The 23181-nt window shown below is 44.0% G+C and overlaps 1 protein-coding gene and 1 pseudogene across 1 annotated transcript in view; both read left to right on the forward strand.

Annotated features, from left to right (window-relative positions):
- LOC126473362 (uncharacterized protein PF3D7_1120000-like) overlaps positions 1-23181 on the forward strand; it is a 282557-nt gene that overhangs the window by 145994 nt on the left and 113382 nt on the right. The window lies entirely within an intron of this gene.
- LOC126475875 (5S ribosomal RNA) lies at positions 13270-13387 on the forward strand (annotated as a pseudogene).

Raw genomic sequence — 23181 nt, forward strand, 5'->3', positions numbered from 1 at the left:
TCCATCCTCGTCCAACATCCCCTCTATATCTCTGTCCACAAACGAAGCCCACATCTTGACAACAGACATACTGGTGACAGAGCAGAGTGTCTCAAGAAAGCCCAGTTATAAGGAAACAGTAAGCATGCAGCCACTTACGCAGCAAAGAGAGCATCTGGAAGACGTAGTTACGAAAATCTGGATTGAGTAGAAAATCTGACCACACGAGAAAACTAGTACACTTGATGTCAGTGCAACAAATAGTGCAGCAGAGCGCAATGGGACAGCCAGTATCAATACTACACCTTTCTCTCAGTTGCAGATGTCCAGCAGTACATAGGAGGCTCTTTCAGTTGATACTCTGCGTGCCTAATCGTCTACAACCTTCTAGGAATCGTGAGTCTGGCCAGAAGGACTCTGCCACTGTAAGGTGCAGCACCAACTTCCCACTAGCCACTGATGTGGTGCAGGGACCGCTATCATTCTACTGGCCTACTGGAGATTAGACCAGCAGGTATAAGAAGCTGTACGTCATCCGCTTGTGACGTAATGTCTATCATGTGAGCCTTCCACAAGCAACAGAACTGATAAGAGACATGCACATGCTGCTGCTGGCCCGTCTGAGTCACCAGCGCCTGGGGAAGACAGTTCCGTATTTCTGATCAATAAATGTTTCACTGTGAATATTCTTGACGCTATCGAGCACGAACAGATTCTCGTCATCGCATCCTTCTCGGTACAATCGTGACAACCGTAGGTGTTGGACTGCACCCCTATGGTGCATTCAGCAAGCCATTACAGGTCTTCTTGGTCCACATAAAGCGGAAAACTACTGTTATGACTCCTTTGCATACTAAAGGTGGGGGTGGAGGAGGTATCCTTATAGGAATTGGGTGACGTATGATGAGCACATACTGCAGTTTTATAAGGGCTGTATGAGGAAGTTTCAGAGAAAAGATCGGGCGCACTATTTCGGCACTGTTCTGTAATGTTCCACATACATTTTGACTGCAGAAGTGTCGAAATCGCCACCGTACTATCGACATAATTTCCAATGAACAGCACGATAACAATAAAAAAATTCAAGATGTGTACTGATCGATTAAGTTACAGTATTTCCCGTCTGACTCAGCAGTGTTAAAACGACAATTGAGGAGTGTCACTGATAATCATTGCTAGAAAAATGCAGAGTCCTGTATAATTTGCCAGTACCTATATTCGAGGTTAGACAAATGAAACTTTTATCTGGGTGCGTTAGTGAATTTGAGCTCCTGGTTTGTCACGATAAAAGTTGTAACATTGAAGTTGCATACGTATGACATCTCTTCTCGTTGCGACATGTTGCTTATGTGAAGACAGCAGAGTATTCTATTTAGCAACCACTTTCAAACTGTGACTGAGGAACTTGGTACAGTCAGGATTAAGGAAAAAGCATTGAAGTGTATGCAACAATTAGTATCAGAAGTACTCAATCAGCTTGATGTCTTCTCAACTATTTACAGAGAAATCAGGAAAATGAACATCCCTTTTAACAGCCGACAACATTTCAGGTAAAATGTTAAGAGCATGTTGTTCACATTTAGCTACTGTACCCAATCATATATTTAATGCATTACTTTCACCAGGTTTCTTTCCAGACAGTAGTGCAGAAAATGTTTCCTTACTAGTTTTCTTCTCAAACGATATAGAAAAAGTAATGTTTTTAAAAATATTTGAGCACATAAGCAGATATACTGCCAGAAAAAATGCACCTTGAAAGACAACGTTGATTTTCCAGATTGAGATGTTCACTCTGCAGCGGAGTGTGCGCTGATATGAAACTTTCTGGCAGATTAAGACTGTGTGCCGGACCGAGACGCAAACTCGGGACCTTTGCCTTTCGCGGGCAAGTGCTCTACCATCTGAGCTACCCAAGCACGACTCACGACCCTTCCTCACACCTTCAATTCAACCAGTACCTCGACTCCTACCTTCCAAACTTCACAGTAGCTCTTCTGCATACCTTGAAAAGGTATGCAGATGAAGTTTGTATGACAGGAAGTTTCATATCAGCGCACACTCCGCTGCAGAGTGAAAATCTCATTCGGGAAACATTCCCCAGGCTGTGGCTAAGCCATGTCTCGGCAGTATCCTTTCTTCCAGGAGTGCTAGTTCTGCAAGGTATGCAGAAGAGCTTCTGTGAAGTTTTTAAGGTAGGAGACGAGGTACTCGCAGAAATGAAGCTGTGAGGACGGGTCGTGAGTCGTGCTTGGGTAGCTCAGATGGTAGAGCATTTGCCCGCGAAAGTTAAAGGTCCTGAGTTCGAGTCTTGGTCAGGCACAAAGTTTTAACCTGTCAGGAAGTTTCAACGTTGATTTTGATACAATAATGATACCTGCCACCTAGAGGATAATAGATGTACTGATAATGGTGTCAACGTCTTCCACCAACATACAGGGTGATTCAAAAAGAATACCACAACTTTAAAAACGTGTATTTAATGAAAGAAGCATAATATAACCTTCTGTTATACATCACTACAAAGAGTATTTAAAAAGGTTTTTTTTTTCACTCAAAAACAAGTTCAGAGATGTTCAATATGGCCCCCTCCAGACGCTCGAGCAATATCAACCTGATACTCCAACTCGTTCCACACTCTCTGTAGCATATCAGGCGTAACAGTTTGGATAGCTGCTGTTATTTCTCGTTTCAAATCATCAATGGTGGCTGGGAGAGGTGGCCGAAACACCATATCCTTAACATACCCCCATAAGAAAAAATCGCAGGGGTAAGATCAGGGTTCTTGGAGACCAGTGATGAAGTGCTCTGTCACGGGCTGCCTGGCGGCCGATCCATCGCCAATGTGGTGGCGCTCCATCCTGCTGAAATATGAATTGTGCTTCTTGTTCGAGCTGAGGGAACAGCCAATTCTCTAACATCTCCAGATACTGTAGTCCAGTTACAGTAGCACCTTCGAAGAAAAAGGGACCAAAAACTTTATTGGCTGAAATGGCACAGAAAACGTTCACCTTAGGCGAGTCACGTTCATACTGAGTTGTTTCCCGCGGATTCTCAGTGCCCCATATACAGACATTGTGACGGTTGACTTTCCCGTTAGTGTGGAAAGTTGCTTCATCACTAAACACAATCTTTGAAACGAAAGATCCATCAGTTTCCATTTGAGCAAGGATAAAATCACAGAAATCGATTCTTTTAATCTTATCAGCTGCAGACAGTGCTTGAACCAATTTCAGACGATAAGGTTTCATAACTAACCTTTTTCGTAGGACTCTCCATACAGTTGATTGTGGAATTTGCAGCTCTCCGCTAGCTCTGCGAGTCGATTTTCCTGGGCTGCGAACAAATGCTTGCTGGATGCGTGCTACATTTTCATCACTCGTTCTCGGCCGTCCAGAACTTTTCCCTTTGCACAAACACCCATTCTCTGTAAACTGTTTATACCAACGCTTAATACACCACCTATCAGGAGGTTTAACACCATACTTCGTTCGAAATGCACGCTGAACAACTGTCGTCGATTCACTTCTGCCGTACTCAATAACACAAAAAGCTTTCTGTTGAGCGGTCGCCATCTTAGCATCAACTGACGCTGACGCCTAGTCAACAGCGCCTCAAGCGAACAAATGTACAACTAAATGAAACTTTATAGCTCCCTTAATTCGCCGACAGATAGTGCTTAGCTCTGCCTTTTGTCGTTGCAGAGTTTTAAATTCCTAAAGTTGTGGTATTCTTTTTGAATCACCCTGTATAGTGTAGTGGCATACGTACCAGAGCACCATCTGTGTCTACCCTTTAGTAGGGCATGCGCACTGCCAGAAGGCTCAGTGTGGTGCAGAAGTGTGAACCATGCAGCCAACCATGCTACGGAGACGCACTCGTGCTTCCTGCAGCCACCAAACGAGTTTGAAAGGGGTCAAATTGTGGCCTTCCGAATGACGGGATGATCCTTTCGGAGAACTGCCACACAAGCTCAACGTGCTGAGTCAGTTGTGCAATGATGATGGTATCAGCGGTCACGTGAATATTCTCACACCTGTAGACGAGGTTCCGGACGTCCACTAAGCACAGATGCCTGGTAGGATCGTCGTATTGTAACGGCAGCAGTGGCAGAGAGTACAGCTACCGCATCACAGGTAAGAGGGCTTGTGAGCCGACACGTGTCAACATGAACTGTTGCGAACCGGTTATTAACGGTGGTACTACAGGCACGAACACCTCTAGCACGTCTTCCACTCACGCCACAGTATAGACGAGCATGGCTCGACTGGTGCCGTTAGAGGATTACTTGTAAAAAGGAATGGTGCGCCGTGGTCTTCAGCGATGAAAGCAGATTCTGCCTGCACGCAGGCGATGGTCGTTTGCGTGTATAGCGTACACCTTGTGATCGCTGTCTGGTAGAGTGCTTTCGTCCAAGACACCCTGGCTCCACCCCAAGCCTTATGGTCCGGGGTGGGATAAGCTACAATTCTCGTTCACCTTCGGTGTTTCTGGAGGGGACGCTAACCAGTGCTCGTACGTGCTGACTGTTGTCAGCCCCGTTCTTTCGCCGTTCTGGCAAAGGAAGGTGGTGTGTTGTTCCAACAGGATAATGCTCGCCCACGCACTGCCCTTGAAACTCAACGTGCTCTGCAAGACGTACAGCAACTTTCCTGGCCAACACAATCTCCCTACTTGTCTCTAATCGAGCACGTGTGGGATTCGATGGGACGAGAAGTGACTCTTGCGACTCTCGAACAACAGCTCTTACAGAACAACGTGAACAGTTCGAACAGGCGTGGCGTAACGTATCGTATCCCAGGACGGTATTCGCTATCTGTACGATCGACTGAATCCTGCATTACCACCCGTGGAGGTAACACCACATACTGTATAGGTGTTTCAGCATTGAACCTGGTACCTCTGAACCGCTGGCGCTATTGATTTGTACATGTAATCACTTCATGCACTCCATATGCACTGTTGCAACAATCAATCTTGAGAGAATTTGAAGCCTCTGAAAGGGTGTACTATTTTTTCCAGTAGCGTATAAAGATATAAGGTTGTCGCAATTTGAATTTCAGAAGCACCTCTCCACCAAACACGCCATCCACCATTTCATTGAACGCATATTAAAACATGCGAATCACAAGATTTCACGTATCAGGATTTTTTGCCATCTCTCTACGGCGTTTGACTGTGCAAATCACAATATTCTTCTGAAGAAACTTAAAGGTTTTGGCGGTCGAGATATAATGAGTAAATGTTTCATTTCACAAGTACCGATAGGAAACAAAATGTCATGTGGGAGCTCATGTAGCTCTCATAACGAATCTTCTTCTAAGAGCGGAGAAATTATTACTGGCTATATACAGGGCGCCCCTCCTAAAAGTCGTCAGGAGAATTTTCTGTGGTGTTTCGGCAGACATTTGCAATTTCTTTTATGCGATGTATAGCTCGAGTCAGCCCAAAAAATACTTCCAGAATGAGATTTTCACTCTGCAGCGGAGTGTGCGTTGATATGAAACTTCCTAGCAGATTAAAACTGTGTGCCGGACCGAAACTCGAACTCAGGACCTTTACCTTTTGCGGGCAAATGCTCTTCCAACTGAGCTACCCAAGCACGACTCACGACCCGTCCTCACAGATTCAGTTCTGCCAGTACCTCGTCTCCTACCTTCCAAACTTCACAGAGCTCTTCTGCATACCTTGCAGAACCAGCACTCCTGGAAGAAAGGATATTGCGGAGACATGGCTTAGCCACTGCCTGGGGGATGTTTCCAGACTGAGGTTTTCACTCTGCAGTGGAGTGTGCGCTGAAATAAAACTTCCTGGCAGATTAAAGCAAGAAAAAATGGTTCAAATGGCTCTAAGCACTATGGGACTTAACATCTGAGGTCATCAGTCCCCTAGAACTTAGAACTACTTAAACTAACTAACCTAAGGAGATCACACACATCCATGCCCGAGGCAGGATTCGAAACTGCGAACGTAGGGGTCGCGCGGGTCCAGACTGAAGCGCCTAGAACCGCTCGGCCACACCGGCCGGCTTAAAAGAAGAGCTTCTGTGAAGTTTGGAAGGTAGGAGACGAGATACTGGCAGAATTGAAGCTGTGGGGATGGGTCGTGAGTCGTGCTTGGGTAGCTCAGTTGGTAGAACACTTGCCCGTGAAAGGCAAAGGTCCCGAGTTCGAGTCTTGGTCAGAACCACAGTTTTAATCTGCCAGGAAGTTTCAAAAAATACTACTCACCACGTCTTTCATGTGACGCCCAGTATCTACAGCAAGCATCGGTTCGTTCCTTTTACAAGCAAAATGATTTTTAAAGTCCGCTCCTGGTAGCTGAGTGGTCAGCGCGACGGAATGTCATACCTAACGGCCCGGGTTCGATTTCCGGCTGGGTCGGAGATTTTCTCCGCTCGGGGGCTGGGTGTTGTGTAGTCCTTATTATCACCATTTCATCCCCATCGACACGCAAGTCGCCGAAGTGCCGTCAACTCGAAAGACTTGCACCAGGCGAACGGTCTACCCGACGGGAGGCTCTAGCCACACGGCATTTCCATTTTCAAAAGCCTAATTTCACGTGCCCATTCGATAGCGCGGTCTCAAATTATCCTACTTCTTTATGGACGTTTATGAACAAGGACAGTAAAACACGAAGAACAGTGAGTACTCCAGCAACGACAGCAACGTCCCGGCCCGTTCTGACTGCTACCACTGTAGCAGCTGCACTCAGTCGCTGGTGATTCTAAGCGAAACTCCCCATCGCGTCCCCCTCATATTTAGTGGTGTGGTAAGATGGCCCGTTGAATTGCCCGTCAAAAACTGAACATGTATCAAGCATGAAAACAGAAAGAAGACGTTCTGATCTGCGGAAAAAAGAAGCAAAATAGGAACAGCGAGCGTTCCAAGGTAACATGTGCAACATCGAGCCACTTTTAATGACTGTGGCGTCGTGGTCATAGCGTCACAGAGTTGGATTGCGAAGGGGACGGTCCGCATTTTAACCTCCATCATGCCACACTTCTTTTTCCACAAAATTACGAGGGCTTTCCACAAAGTACATTACGTTTTGGAATTAAAAATAAATAAAGTATTGGAAATTTTTTTTATTATATACAGATGAAAGCCACACTTAAATACTACTTTTCTACATAGTTTCCATTTAAATTAAGGCACTTATCGTAGCGATGGACGAGCTTGGAAATTCCTTCGTCGTAAAATTCGGCCGCCTGCGCCTTCAACCACGTGGTTACCTCTTCTTGAAGCTGTGCATCGTCATCAAAACGCTGCATAGCCAACCACTTCTTCATTGCTGGGAATAAATGGAAGCCGCTCGGTGCTCGGGACTGTACGGCGGATGAGGAAACAACTGCCACTTAAAAGATTCGAGAACTTCACGAGTGGCATTTGCCGTGTGGGCCCGGGCGTTGTCGTGAATCAGCAAGATCTTTGAGCCCACCTTTCCCCTGCGCTTGTTTTGTATTGCTCTTCTGAGGTTGTGCAGAGTTTGGCAATACCTTTGAGAATTTATTGTAGTGCCTCTTTCAAGGAAATCCACAAAAATCACACCTTTTCTGTCCCAAAAGAGGTAACCACGTGGTTGAAGGCGCAGGTGGCCGAATATTACGACGAAGGAATTTCCAAGCTCGTCCATCGCTACGATAAGTGCCTTAATTTAAATGGCAACTATGTAGAAAAGTAGTATTTAAGTGTGGCTTTCATCTGTATACAATAAAAATTTTTTCCAATACTTTATTAATTTTTAATTCCAAAACGTAATGTACTTTGTGGATAGCCCTCGTATGAAGTGTCTGTCGGGTCATTGAAGTATTTGTTCACTATATTCAAATTTTTCTCTGTATCGTGGTGTAACTTCCATTTGCAACAGCCACGTGTAACGAAGGGATCTCCAGACATACGTACCTCCTATTTGTCCCACACAAGTACCACATGTTATGCCTCATGCGGTCTGTTTTGGAAGTTTTGACTCTTGAATTCCTTCCTTGTAACATAATTCACACCCTTGCATTTGTTGTTTTTATTTCTGTTAGGGGTTTATGAGGTATCTTGCCTGCTCTCAATATTTATCACATTTATTTGAGACTGTAATATATTATTATCAAAAAAAGTGTTCAAATGTGTGTGAAATCTTATGGGACTTAACTGCTAAGGTCATCAGTCCCTAAGCTTACACACTACTTGACCTAAATTATCCTAAGGACAAACACACACACCCATGCCCGAGGGAGGACTCGAACCTCCACCGGGGCCAGCTATTATCACATGACTTATATTCTATAATGAATGTATTGCATGACAAATGCCAAGACTACGAAAGGAGAACAATCTCGTCAATGTCCGGTCGAACAGTTTATAAATTTGTGGGGAAAAAAAATGAACGCGAGGAAGATCTGTACACGTATCTCCCACTTTGCAGTCCAACACAGTGACCAAATAACCATTCCACTGCGGTTCTTGCAAGTCGCTCGATGTTGCACATCTTGAGCTTGGACCGTTCACTGTCTCTATTTTGGTTCTTTTTTCACAGTTCAGAACACCTTCTTCATCTTCTCACTTTTGATGCTTGATCCGTGTTCAGTTTCTGATGGGCTATCCACAGGACCATTTTACCATTAAATTTGAGGGGAGTGCGATGGGGAGTTTCCTTGTTAGGAGGGGCACCCAGTATAAATGACATTTCTTCTTATATTGATAAAGCAGAGCTAATGCTCTTCACTGATGATGCTAGCTACAACAACAAAACAAGCAATACTTGAAATATTAAAATGTTTTATTGATTGGTTCTCGGTGGATGATCACTTAACGTAGAAAACCACATTTCATTTAATTCGTACAATGCAAAATTGTTTGCCTCATCATCAGTAATAATACAGCTTGAGACAACAAAAACTTGAAAAACTTATTGTTCAAAATTTGTGGAGTGCATCTTGATCAGAACTTAAATTATAAATCATGTATTAGAGAGCTTCTCAAATGCTTGAGCTAAGCAACATGTGACCTAAGTGTAATTGTCGATTTTGATAAGGAATATATTATAAAATTACCTTCAAAATCAAATGGTTCAAATGGCTATGAGCACTATGGGACTTAACATCTGAGGTCATCAGGCCCCTAGAACTTAGAACTACTTAAACCTAACTAACGTAAGGACATCACACACCTCCATGCCCGAGGCAGGATTCGAACCTGCAACCGTGGCAGACGCGCGGTTCCGGACTGAAGCGCCTACAACCTCTCGGCCACATCGGCCGGCTAAAATTACCTTACTTAGCTCTTTTCTGTTCTTCGATGTCATGTGCAATAATTTTCTAGGTCAATTCCACATATAGACTCAAAGCATTCTTTACACAACAACTTACTGTAAGGTTAATACAAGATGTCCATCCACGAACTTCATATCGACAAGTCCGTGAAAAAATTAAAATTATTAAGAGCCTTGCAATGGTGTTACTCTCTTATGAAATTTGTTGTCAATAAACGGATGCACTTTTAGAGTAGTAGTATCATTCATAAGTATAGCACTAGGAACACAAAGAACCTGCGCTTTATGCGAGTTGCCCCTACTCTCGCACAGAAAGGAGCGAAGTATGCAGCCTTAAAGTATTTGACCACCTCCTGGCAGACAACGAAAGTTCTCAAAACAAAGTGAAATCATTACCTCACAACTCATTCTGCTCCTTAGATGAATTTCTGAACAGCCAGTCTCATTATGTGGCTTGGTTTATTACATTTTGATGTGTAGTCAAAAACTACAGTTATGAAAATGGGCAGCATGTAGCCATGATTTCGTAGAGCAAGTGAACATTATTTGTAGCTCTGCTGGCACATTCCACATCATGGCGACTTGTCGCGAATGTAATCCACAGAGCGCTCATAAACTATTACTAAAGTAAACTTGGTAAAACGCTTTGCGTAAATTTCGAGGTGGCATCTTCAAGATCACCGCCAATTCCCTCTCCTGTGCTCCTGAACTGTGCTTCAGTTCCGTCACCACTGAGATGAAAGTCGGTGGGAACGTCACAGCCTCCTTTCCTACTGCAGCCCTCACAAGACGCCGCATGATGTGTCGTCACCCTCGCTTCCAACATAGAGATTATGAAAGTAATTATGCGGTAAGAGTATTATCTGAACAACTGAGGAATGTCTCTGGAAACCAGCTTGCAAATAACTCCTGAGTGGTCCCGTAGTTCAATATTTCTGTATGCTTCTTTCCACTAGGCGTTGCTGTTTGTATACGCAGACAGACAGACAGAACGCTTGACTCGATCGATAGACGTGGAGTACAGTCGCAACCCGTGAGATATGTCAGGTGCTTGTGGTTTATTTTGGCACACCGCTGTCTCGCGTAATTATAGGAACATGTGAGCCCTGTGGCTGACAGAATCAATGTGCTCCTACGTAAGATCGCAGCGTTTATGGGTAACTCACAAAGGCATTCTGGGAAAATGCCATAGGCTGCACACTTAAAACCCCTTTATTTGGAGCAAACGAATTCCACCTTCTTCTGAGTACAGAAAACTATGCAAGGTGATTCTAATTAAACTTTCGCTACTTGAGCTAGTATTGACGGAAAACTATACGGGCGGAAAAAAATCGCAAAACTAAAAAATAATTAATGTAAAGTAATTAAATTTCGGAAATTTAGCACACAGAAATGGTTATAGTCCTACACTAATTGACAACGGATTCAGTAAAGGATAACATCACTCCTTTACCCACCTCAGACAGCACAAGGCAGGACTGATAACAAATGCACCCCATGCTACCTTTGGGCAGGACTTCACAGTTTCTTTCCAGGAAACTAAAATCCAGGAAATATATTGCAGATTTTTACACTGGGAACACTAGTCTGACTGAGGATGAAAGGAGTTGGAGACCGAAAAGAAAAGCTTTTACTTTTGCTGAACATGCTATGAATGAGTGTCATTCATATGATGTGAAATGTAATGTTCTTCATACAGGAACTAAGGGCAGAAAACTAACATTACTTGAAATTCTGGCCATTAATAAACACCAATCGAAGAATCCTGACCTGGTCCTAATGACCAAATACAGATCCATCACTCACCTTTATTAAAGTGGTAGCAAAAAGCTATTATTTCTCTCACCATTAGATAGTAAGCTTGTTATAACTGTTCCACACCCATATTCCATAGAGATTTCTCCCCCCCCCCCCCCTCCCTTTTTCTCCACCTGTTCGTCACACTCGCCAGTTAGTCCATATGACAGAGTAGCCTGTGCCATTACTCACTTGTACAGCATTTTTGTCTTATGTATTCATATAGTATTTACATTGAATGTACCGCAAAATAAAATCTATTTGTTCAGAGTCTTTTTGGGTATTACATTATGCTTGTGTTTTCTATCGATATAATCATAAAATGTCACATATCTTTGAACAGAAATCTTTGTACAGTTATGAATTCTCACCGTAGTTGTGTGGACTATCTGTTTAGGATTAAGTTATCTGACGATGGACTAAGAAGCCGAAAGTCGGTTCAAAACGAACTATTAAATAAATGTTATTGTAGAACATTAGTAGTGTGTATACAAGTTATAAAATAAACTTCAAAAAACTGCCTATTAAAACGTGCGTCGGTTTTGATTCGCGTAGTACATTTTTGTTTGTTGGTTTATCCCATTGTTGTATATCATTTACGTTTCGATAAACATTCTGATTGTTGTTTCAGTCATTTATTTCTTCATTCTGTAAAATAAAATATATTAGAACTATCAGTTAGAATAATTAAAGATGATAAAAGCAAATCTAACTTTGTGTCTATCAGTGGAGCTGTTTACTACAGGGTCATATTGCGTTTGTCACTTGTTTGATGAACTTATCAATCTGGGTGTCAACTTAAAAAAGCAGGAGCAATGCATCTTTGCTAGTGCGAGAGTGCGATGATCTTTTCTGAGATGGTAAGACAATCTGCAGTGTGGTTGTAATTAAACTGTCTCTACTTGTGCCAGTGTAAATGGAAAACTTTTTACCATACGGGTACCCAACTTTATAGGAATGGTGTTCAGACTGTGTGCTGCAGGATTTGCGTTGTTAGTAGTGTTAGTGCCTCGCCTTGCGGCTAGTATGGCGACGCAGGCCTGAATCACAAGCGTTAGTGTGCGATACAGTTGCAGACAGTCAACATGGGTCTGGGAAGGGTGAGCAAGGCTTTACACGTAAAGCCGTCTTAACTGGCAATTTGGGAACTGCCCATGGGAGAGGCTGACGGCCAATTGCGCAACATATTATTGAAGAAGCTGCTGTTGCCAAATCTTAGATTGCTGGACGTAATGTGCGATGTACTGGTAGTGCATGACAGCTAAACATTCCGTGGTCGACCGTTCGAAAATTGATGTTTCGGGCAGCAGTAGAGCAGCCTTTCGTAGATGCAGATGGTCGTCACATTGAACAACGTTTGCAACCTGCAACGTGCACATGGTACGCAACTAACAAATGTTACCCTGAAATTTTCAGTTAAATCAATACAATGAAATAAATACCCTTAGCTGCATACAGGCAGTGGTATACGTCAACGGGGACAGTTGAAAATGTGTGCCCCGACCGGGACTCGAACCTGGGGTCTCCTGCTTACATGGCAGACGCTCCAACCATCTGAGCCACTGAGGACACAGAGGATAGTGCGACTGCAGGGACTTATCTCTGACACGCCTCCCGGGAGACCCACATTCCCAACTTATTGTCCCGCACTACATTCATAGTGCCCCTGCCCATTACACGCATTACTCGCAGCAGACAATCTTACCGAGTCCCCTAAGAGTTCGGGCAATGCGTATGCATCCAGCACAGAAGAAGAAGGCCAATGGCCAGTTAGCCTTAACTATATGAAGACGGTATCTGTTCTTTCGGACATGTCCGAAGAAAAAAATGGTTCAAATGGCTCCGAGCACTTTGCGACTTGATTTCTGAGGTCATCAGTCGCCTAGAACTTAGAACTAATTAAACCTAACTAACCTAAGCACATCACACACATCCATGCCCGAGGCAGGATTCGAACCTGCGACCGTAGCAGTCGCGCGGTTCCGGACTGAGCGCCTAGAACCGCTAGACCACCGCGGCCGGCATGTCCGAAGAAACAAATACCATATTCATATCTGTAATAAGGGGTGGCCACCCTACCCCACGGCGTCTGAACGTGATTTCACCTTGTTTTTGCCAAATGTTGAAGACACTTACCACAGCACTCCTCAAACAATCGACAAGTCGTTCAGTTTCTGATGCTCGTCCAGAGCCTCCGGGCTATTTCAATCTGCTCTCGGTTAAACTCAGACTGTCAATGGCCTTGCCGCAGTGGATACACCGGTTCCCGTCAGATCACCGAAGTTAAGCGCTTTTGGGCGTGGTCGGCACTTGGATGGGTGACCGTCCGAGCGACCATGCGCTGTTGCCATTTTTCGGGGTGTACTCAGCCTCGTGATGCCAATTGAGGAGCTACTCGACCGAATAGTAGCGGCTTCGGTCACAGAAAACCATCATAACGACCGGGAGAACGGTGTGCTGTCCACATGCCCCCCCCCCCCCCCACCTATCCGCATCCTTAGTGAGGATGACACGGCGGTCGGATGGTCCCGATGGGCCACTTGTGGCCTGAAGGCGGAGTGCTCTAAACTCAGACTGATCGCGCGCGTTCCGCATTCTACACACGGACAGCGCGCTCACTGATATCACATGCACTGTGCGTGTGTCTGAGTAGGAGTCGTTTCTCGCCAGGTGATGCTGCTATCGCCTGGACTGGTTTATATCGATAGTAGGTCGTTGGTCACAATTACCTGGCTGATTAGTTTACATCCAGAGCGATGCTGTATGCAGAACTGGGACAAGTCTGAAAAGAGGACGTGGTGCCACATCTGTGTAACGGAGTCATCGCAGGGCGCACCACGCGAAGGGAGGCCTCAATAATGGTCCCCGAGCCGACAGTAATGCCCCAGGCGTCGCCGCACTGTCCACGTGAATATTTCTCTTGCTGAAAGCGAGCCCATTTCCTAATTCAAGATGCGCAACGCGGGTGTATTGTCCTGTCCGGCAGAGTGAACAATACGCCTGTGTTCTTGGGCGCTTGTCGGGTGGTGCTCCTGATACTTCTTGATGCTGAGTATGACATTTGCATGTCAGCTGCGGGAGCTGGACCAACGCAAGCAGCAATATCGTTGATCAGTAGACCTCATTCTCGATAGATTACGATCCTGCCGCTGTCGAATTCCGACACGTGGTTCTTATACAAGGTATAACACGAGCTTATCCGAAAGAAACAACGTTTGAATGCAATTTATGAATGAAAAACGAAGTGTGTAATCTTTCTTTGTATACAGAAGATGCCATTACTACTGCCTCCTTTGCGCGGTTGCCCTCAAATACTAATCACTTAACATTTTCAGGCAAGTAGTAAACGTCATCAGTACTCATACTCTGCAAACAATTGCGAAGTGCTTGCCAAAGGCTACTTCACATTGCACCAGTTATTTAGTGCTACTTGCCGTTCCATTGACATATCTAGCACGGGAAGAATTATTTCTTAAACCATCTAATTAGTCTAATGTTGTCACTGCGGTCCCTACGACAACGATACGTAGGGGGTTGTACAGGGTGAGTCAAAAAGAACTTTACAACTTCGTAATGATACAGAAAGTCCTAATATAACTTACAGTATCGGTACATGTGTCATTTTACAGCAAATAACCTCAAGTTTGAGTCACGTAGTGCATCAGTACCCCATTCCAGCATCTTTTTTTTTGTATTTGGTCGTAGCGGACATCACGTAACATCCGTTGAAGTTCGTTGTTGATCCTTTCATTCAGTTTTTTTTTAATTTTTTTTATTACAGAGCGAACCAGCATAATGCACAGTTAGTATGGCTACTTTCACTGGTGCGGTGCGTTCTCGCTGTGTCTTTCGGTTTCATGAAAAGGATACTGTAACAACTGTTCGGCGTAAATTTCGCACCGAATACGCTAGAGAGCCTCCAGGAAGGCCTATAATTTACTCTTGGCCCAATAACTTCATGGAAATGGAAATGAAGTCCCATGCTTCTTTACAGAGCGTAGGGGAACGATGCGGGAGACCCGCACCGCCTTACTAGGCAAGGTCCTAATGGAGGTGGTTTGCCGTTGCCTTCCTCCGACCGTAATGAGGATGAATGATGATGATGAAGACGACACAACAACACCCAGTCATCTCGAGGCAGGAAAAATCCCTAACCCCGTCGGGAATCGAACCCGGGACCCCGTGCGCGGGAAGCGAGAACGCTACCGCGAGACCACGAGGGGCGGACATAGAGACGCGTTATTCCATGAAATACACTACTGGCCATTAAAATTGCTACACTAAGAAGAAATGCAGATGATAAACGGGTATTCATTGGACAAATATATTATACTGGAACTGACATGTGATTACATTTTCACGCAGTTTGGGTGCATAGATCCTGAGAAATCAGTACCCAGAACAACCACCTGTGGCCGTAATAACGGCCTTGATACGCCTGGGCATTGAGTCAAACAGAGCTTGGATGGTGTGTACAGGTACAGCTGCCCATGCAGCTTCAACACGATACCACAGTTCATCAAGAGTAGTGACTGGCGTATTGTGACGAGCCAGTTGCTCGGCCACCATTGACCAGACGTTTTCAGTTGGTGAGAGATCTGGAGAATGTGCTGGCCACGGCAGCAGTCGAACATTTTCTGTATCCAGAAAGGCCGGTACAGGAACTGCAACATTCGGTCGTGCATTATCCTGGTGAAATGTAGGGTTTCGCAGGGATCGAATGAAGGGTAGAGCCACGGGTCGTAACACATCTGAAATATAACGTCCACTGTTCAAAGTGCCGTCAGTGCGAATAAGAGGTGACCGAGACCTGTAATCAATGGCACCCTATACCATCACGCCGGGTGATGCGCCAGTATGGCGATGACGAATACACGCTTCCAATGTGCGTTCACCGCGATGTCGCCAAACACGGATGCGATCATCCTGATGCTGTAAACAGAACCTGGATTCATCAGAGAAAATGACGTTTTGCCATTCGTGCACCCAGGCTCGTCGTTGAGTACACCATCGCAGGCGTTCCAGTCTGTGATGCAGCGTCACGGGTAACCGCAGCCATGGTCTCCGACCTGATAGTCCATGCTGCTGCAAACGTCGTCGAGTGTTCGTGCAGATGGTTGTTGTCTTGCAAACGTCCCCATCTGTTGACTCACGGATCGAGACGTGGCTGCACGATCCGTTACAGCCATACGGATAAGATGCCTGTCATCTCGACTTCTAGTGATACGAGGCCGTTGGGATCCAGCACGCCGTTCCGTTTTACCCTCCTGAACCCACCGATTCCATATTCTGCTAACAGTCACTGGATCTCGACCAACGCGAGCAACAATGTCGCGATACGATAAACTGCAATCGCGATAGGCTACAATCTGACCTTTATCAAAGTCGGAAACGTGATGGTACGCATTTCTCCTCCTTACACGAGGCATCACTACAACGTTTCACCAGGCAACGTCGGTCAACTGCTGTTTGTGTATGAGAAATCGGTTGGAAACTTTCCTTATGTCAGCACGTTGTGGGTGTCGCCACCGGCGCCAACCTTGTGTGAATGCTCTGAAATGCTAATCATTTGCATATCACAGCATCTTCTTCCTGTCGGCTAAATTTCGCGTCAGTAGGACGTCATCTGCGTGGTGTAGCAATTTTAATGGCCAGTATTGCTTAAAAGTTTACACTTGAAACCATACGGATTGACAACAGCACAGCACATTAGTGATGCATTTAAGTTTGCTCGTGGGGGATTCTGTGCGGTAATGCTGGATCAAATAGGGTATGACGAGACATTCCTAAACTCAATAATTTTCAGCAATGAGACAACATATCAGTGGCTTGGTGAACACACATAACTGCAGAATGTGGGACAGAGAAAATCCACATGAAATCCTGGAACACGTTCGTGACAGCCCCAAAGTTAATGTGTTTTGTGCCAACAGCAAACAAAGTGTACGGTCCTTCCTTCTTCATGGAGATAAGTGTCACTGGTATTGTGAATCTGGGTATGCTTGAAAACTTTTTAGTTCCACAGATGGATGAAGATGACCGTTTTGGGATGGTTTACCATCAGCTAGTTGCTGCACCCCCTCGTTTCCTCTCGGAAGTTCGAGGTTTCCTCGATGATCGCTTTCCAGGCCGGTGGATTGGCCGTGAAGGACCAATCGCATGGCCACCTCGCCCCCCAAACTCGACACAACCGGATTTCTTCCTTAGGTGTTTCATTAAAGACCGCGTGTGTGTTCCTCCCCTACCAAACAATTTAGCCGACCTGGAAAACCAAGTCTGGGCTGCCGTTGTACAAGTTACACGCGATTTGCTGCAGCAAGTATGGGACGAAACTGATTACTGGTGGGATGTTTGCTGCATCACAAATGGCAGTCACATGGAACCAAAATGACACTTGACACTTTTAAGTGAAACTTGAGGTTTTTGGCTACAAAATGACACATCTATCGATTTTGTAAGTTATCTGAATAAATTTCAATATCATTCCAAAACTGTTAATTCGTTTTTGATACACCTTATAGTATATTCCTAGCTTCACCACTTACAGTTGGTACTTCAAACCTCGTAAGTAGGCTTTCACGAGATAGTTAGCGTCTGATTTCAAGCATTAACGGTGAAACAAAAATGTGACGATTCATGTTGTCCATCTTTGTATACGTTGAATATTCCCAGTTAGTTCTATCTGGTACAGGTCCCACACATTTAAGCAATATTCGAGGATGGGTCGGACGAGTGATCTGTAAGCAATCTCCTTTGCAGACCGAAGTGTATCCGCGACTGAACCTATGTGATTGTATAAGTGTTAAAACCAGGTATCTGTAGGAGTTTAACGGTTCCAACTGTGACTCAGTGATATTAGTTTAACATAACACTATTTTTTCCTTTTTGTGAAGCGCTTAGTTTTACATTTCTGAAAAACAAGATTCCGATGTATGCATCGCTTTGAAATGTTATCAAGTTCTGGCTGAATATTTGTGCAGGTTCTCAAACTGTACTTCGTTGTAGATAACTGCATCATTTGCAAAAAGTCTGAGGTGACTATTAATATTGCGTGCAAGACATTTAATATGCAACATGAACAGCAGGGGACCCAATACACTTGCCTGGAGTACACCCGAAGTTACTTCTACATCTATCGATGACTATCCATCCAAGATAATACGCTCCCTCCATGTCAAGAAATGCTCAATTCAGTCACAAATTTCGTTGGATACATCGTACGATCGTACTTTTTATAATAATCATGGGTGTGGTACTGCGGCAAATACTTTCCAGTAATTGAGGAATACTCGATCTACCTGACTGCCTTGGTCCTTGGCTTTCAGGATGTCTTGTGAGAAAAGTGCGAGTTGCGTCCACATGATATGTGTTTTCGAAATCCATGCTGGTTGGCATAGAGTAGGTCATTCTGTTCCAGATACATCTTTGTATTTGAGCTCAGAATAGGTTATAAGATTCGGCAACAAATGGATGTCAAGGATAGTCGACGGTAGTTTTGTGGGTCATTTCTGCTACCCTTCTTGTAGACATGTGTGACCTGCGATTTCTTCCAGTTATTGGGCACGGTTTTTTGTTCAAAGGATCTACGACAGATTATAGTAGAAGAGCAATTGCACGAGTGTTTTGGAAGCAAAAATCCTCTGCATACCGATTGCATTTCCCCAGTTAATCAAAGTTTGCCGCCTGCTTTACCCATGGCTGGGTGTATGTGATCGCTCCATTTCATGTGTCTACAAATTGCTGCACTCAGGTATTTGCAGTAGCTGACCGATTCCAACCGTGTCTCACTGATACTGTAATCCTGAGATACTACGTTATTCCTGTTCGTAAAACGCACAGTTCTACATTTATGAACATTATGCAAGTTGTCAATCTTTGCACCATTTTGATGTCTTGTCAAGACCTGATTATATTTAATCAGCTTTTGTCAGACATGTCTTCGTTACAGATAACTTCGTTATCTGCAAATGGTCTGAATTCACTATTAATATTGTCTGCTAGGTCATTAATAAAACATGAACAGCAAAAAATCCTACACACTTCCTTGGTGCACATCTGAAGTAACTTCTGCATCTCTCGATGAATCCATACAAGATAATATACTGCGTCCTCCCTACAAAGAATTCCTTAATCCAGCCACAAATTTCTCTTGATACACCATACGATCCTATTTTCAACAATAAGCTTAGGTGTGGTGTGACGTCACACACTTTCCGGAAGACAAGAAACACTGCGTGAACCCGACTACGTTGATCCACAGCTTTCAGAATGTTATCAGAGAAAAGCGCGAATCGAGTTTCACACGATTTACGAGTTCAGAATCCTTGCTGATAGGCATGGAGAATGTAATTCCGCTCGAGAAATATCGTTACATTTGAACTTATGATATTTTCTAGTATTATACAGCAAATGAATGTCAAGAATACTGGACAGCAATTTTGAGTTTTGCTGCCTTTCTCATGGGTAGGTGTGACTTTCGCTTTCATCAATCCACTGGAGAAAGTGATTCGTTCGAGGAATCAGCGATGTTTTATGGTTAAAAGAGGTGTTAACTCATCCACGGGTTACTTACTATAACTCAATCTGGTTAAATGAAAAAGAAAGAAAAGAGAAAGCTCACGTTTCTAATATGTATGGGAATTGGGTGTAAGTCTTAATCTCATTCTCCTCCCTGCCTCTCCATCGCCTTCTCTTCTTCTCTTTGTCGGTCTTCTCCCCCTTTCCCCTTTCTTAGTCCATCCTCTCTCCCTCTATCTCAGTCCATCACTTTCTCCCACCTTTTCCCGTCCATCTTCTTCTTCTCTCTCTCTCTCTCTCTCTCTCTCTCTCTCTCTCTCTCTCTCTCCACCTCATTCCTTCCCCTCTCTCTCTCTCTCTCTCTCGTTTCTCTTTGTATCACTCCTCCCCCTTTCTATCTCCGTCTTCTCCTCCGTCTCTCTCACCATCTCTTGCCTCTCTCTGTCCATCTCCTCCTTCCTGCTTTGAATATCCATTTCCTCCCACCCCTCTGCCAATCTCCTCTACCCTCTGTTTCTGACCTTGATCTTTTTTATTGTTATTTTTGAAAATTAAGATTCTGTTGTAGTACTGTAATCATAAGCCGATAACCCATAAATACAACTTCACTGTTTGCTGACAACTTCACTGTTATAATATATTTTATATTTCTATAATATGTGTATTAAAAATACGTAGCCTATGCCCGTTCGAATTTCTATAGAGCATTGTGTAAAAATTTGAAGGAAGTTGCTCAAGAACTAAAAATGGTTCAAATGGCTCTGAGCACTATGGGACTCAACTGCTGAGGTCATTAGTCCCCTAGAACTTAGAACTAGTTAAACCTAACTAACCTAAGGACATCACGAACATCCATGCCCTAGGCAGGATTCGAACCTGCGACCGTAGTGGTCTTGCGGTTCCAGACTGCAGCGCCTTTAACCGCACGGCCACTTTGGCCGGCTGCTCAAGAACTCTTCGAGATTTTTGATAATAACATTCCTCCTTTATATATTATGTATTTGTTTATTTATTGTATTTATCAACACATATACAAAAATACATGCATATTAGAAAGCAACGTTGTGTAAAAATTTCGGAGAAATAGGTGAAAACCTTTCGGAGATTTAAGATTTTGAACAACGAACATTTACATTTTTATTTAGATTTCACTTGCAATTACTACATATATATTTGTATGTTATATTTGGTGCTCAATGTGTACTTACAGTTTGCAACATGTCACCTGATTATATAAACGAGTATGAAATTTAAGCTGTATAAACTTGACACTATCGGATTTGTATACCACCTGAAATATTTATTCCATCGCATGTTGTATTCAGCACCTCAAAGATCTCCACAATCCTTTAAAACTTATTCCGAAATAATAATGTTATTATGATGTATATTCTTTGTAATTTGTGATAATGTTTCTTTTTTCTGTATATTCTTTGCACCTAACAGTTTCCAGACGCCATCTTTGTTTACAAAATATGACAGCTTACATACGACGTATTACAATAGTGAAAGGAGCCTGTGACCACTGCAGGGATTCTGTTTTACTTGTATTATTTTCACTGTTAGATACACGGTTAGTTTTTAGTCAAAAAGCCCCCAAGGCCATGTTCTGAAATAGACAGTGCTACAAGTTCCCCCAAAATCGTAACACAACACACACATATTTCGTACTAATAAATGTAAATTCACTTGATAGTGGAGGTTTAAACCTTCGAAACGCGTCGTGACTGCTAACAGTAAACTTGTTGTTTCATTGAATGAAGAAATCGAATGTGAGCACGCGCTTCATACTGAGCAGGAGACTCCGAATATTCTTCTAGGCATCTCTACGAGTTCACTTGCGCTCAGAACTGAAAGGTTCGTCGCGACGCAATCGACGAGCATTCTAGACGCATTGCGCAACACAGCTGCGAAAGCTTCGTCGAATTTTCCCCGTGTTTTTAATTTCGCGACCGATCGCACCTTGAAACAAAAAAAAAAAAAAGGAAAAAATACCCCTCGTATGTTGGCCATCAAGATTAATATTTCAGTCCAGTAGATAATTTAATGTGTACAGTGGCACGTGCCCTCACTCGATAAAGCACTACAGAGAGATTTCGGATTTTTCACATCTGTGGTGCAATCTGGTGATCTCCTCTACTCATCGGCCAGTCTCTTCTATCATCAATATTCGAGCCGATGGGCTCCGAATCGACCGCCGCGGCACCCTTATATTAGTGTCTTCGTCTCTAGAGAAGGGCGGCGCTTTTTATAGACGGCGATATACATGTGTGGGCTGCCTTTTTTTGGAAGCATTCCTATAGAAGCCAGGCGCCCTGATATTGAATCCGCCCGATCGCGTGACCGGCATCGGCTGCGCGCAAAAGTCTTGACGTTTAATATCCCTTCCACAGCAGACAGCACTTCTTCTGCCCGCGTTTCCTGAGTAATTAAGAAACCGTCTCAGTTTCTCTCGAGAGATTTAAACGGATCGCGGACAGAATCTGATATCAAGCTATTGTTTCACATGTTTAACCTAATTAAGAGCCATTTACGTAAAAATGTTTACAAACAAGGAAGAAAACACGCTGACGTCGATTCATTATCCCCGGAAAGGCTGTGAGAGGACGGGCGTTGTTGTGCAGCAAGCACATTCCTCTTGTCAGCATTCACCTCCATTTGTTTTTAATGCTCCTTTTGACTTGTTTCGGGGTCTTGCAATATCGTTGTGAATTGGTAGTTTCCACCTGAGGCAGAAATCCGACCAAAATGATGCCTTCTTGGAAACATTCATTGAGGCCGCATGTTTTTTGCCTGAAATTGTGGTTTTGAATTTTTTGGCAGATGGGGAATTGGTGTGACGGCACTGTAAAGGGTGTCTTTCTATATCAGGCGTGTAATGAGCCACCCACATTTTATCTCCGCTCACAACAGAGCTCAGAAAATCCTCATCCTCCAGTTGAAGTCACTGAAGAAACTCACCGGCATTTTTGGCCCGATTTTTCTTGTGCTGCTCTGCCAGCTGTTTTGGGACCCATTTTGTGCACTGTTTCCGGTATCCCAGCGTTTCTGTGTGTGTCTCGTATAAGGGAGTTCTAGAGAGCTGTGGAAACATGGCAGATATTTCATCCACTGTCTTCGCGAACAGATTCCTTGATTTTTCGCGCCAACTGTTCAGTCAAAATGGAAAGTTTTTCACACCTCTCCCCGTCACGAACATTTGTTCTGCTTCCCCTAAACTCCCTACACCATTTAAACAGATTCGTTCTGTTCATACCTTCGCCGTAAAGCGCTGCGATTCGCGAAAAATTTCGGAAGGTGTTTTCCTTTCGCGACTGGGAAGCGGATCACACAATGTAGCTCACACTATGCAGGATTTCTTACCATATCTTTCACGCAGCTGGACACTACAGCGTGAGTTTGCGTACTACCGTGATCCTGCGATGCTCGCGCGATGCCCCCACCTCTACACAAAGTGTTGCCAACCCTCAAAAATCAAAAAGCCACAACCTGTTATGGTCACAGTATACTAACTCTCTGAATAAGCATCGTATTCGACAACCGCCGATATTTCGACCGGTGACCACCCCGTCATTTTCAACACACAAATACTACGAAAGAGCGCTGTACATGGAAATTTACTCACAG

The sequence above is a fragment of the Schistocerca serialis genome, chromosome 4 (genome assembly GCF_023864345.2).
Source record: "Schistocerca serialis cubense isolate TAMUIC-IGC-003099 chromosome 4, iqSchSeri2.2, whole genome shotgun sequence".
NCBI lineage: Eukaryota > Metazoa > Arthropoda > Insecta > Orthoptera > Acrididae > Schistocerca > Schistocerca serialis.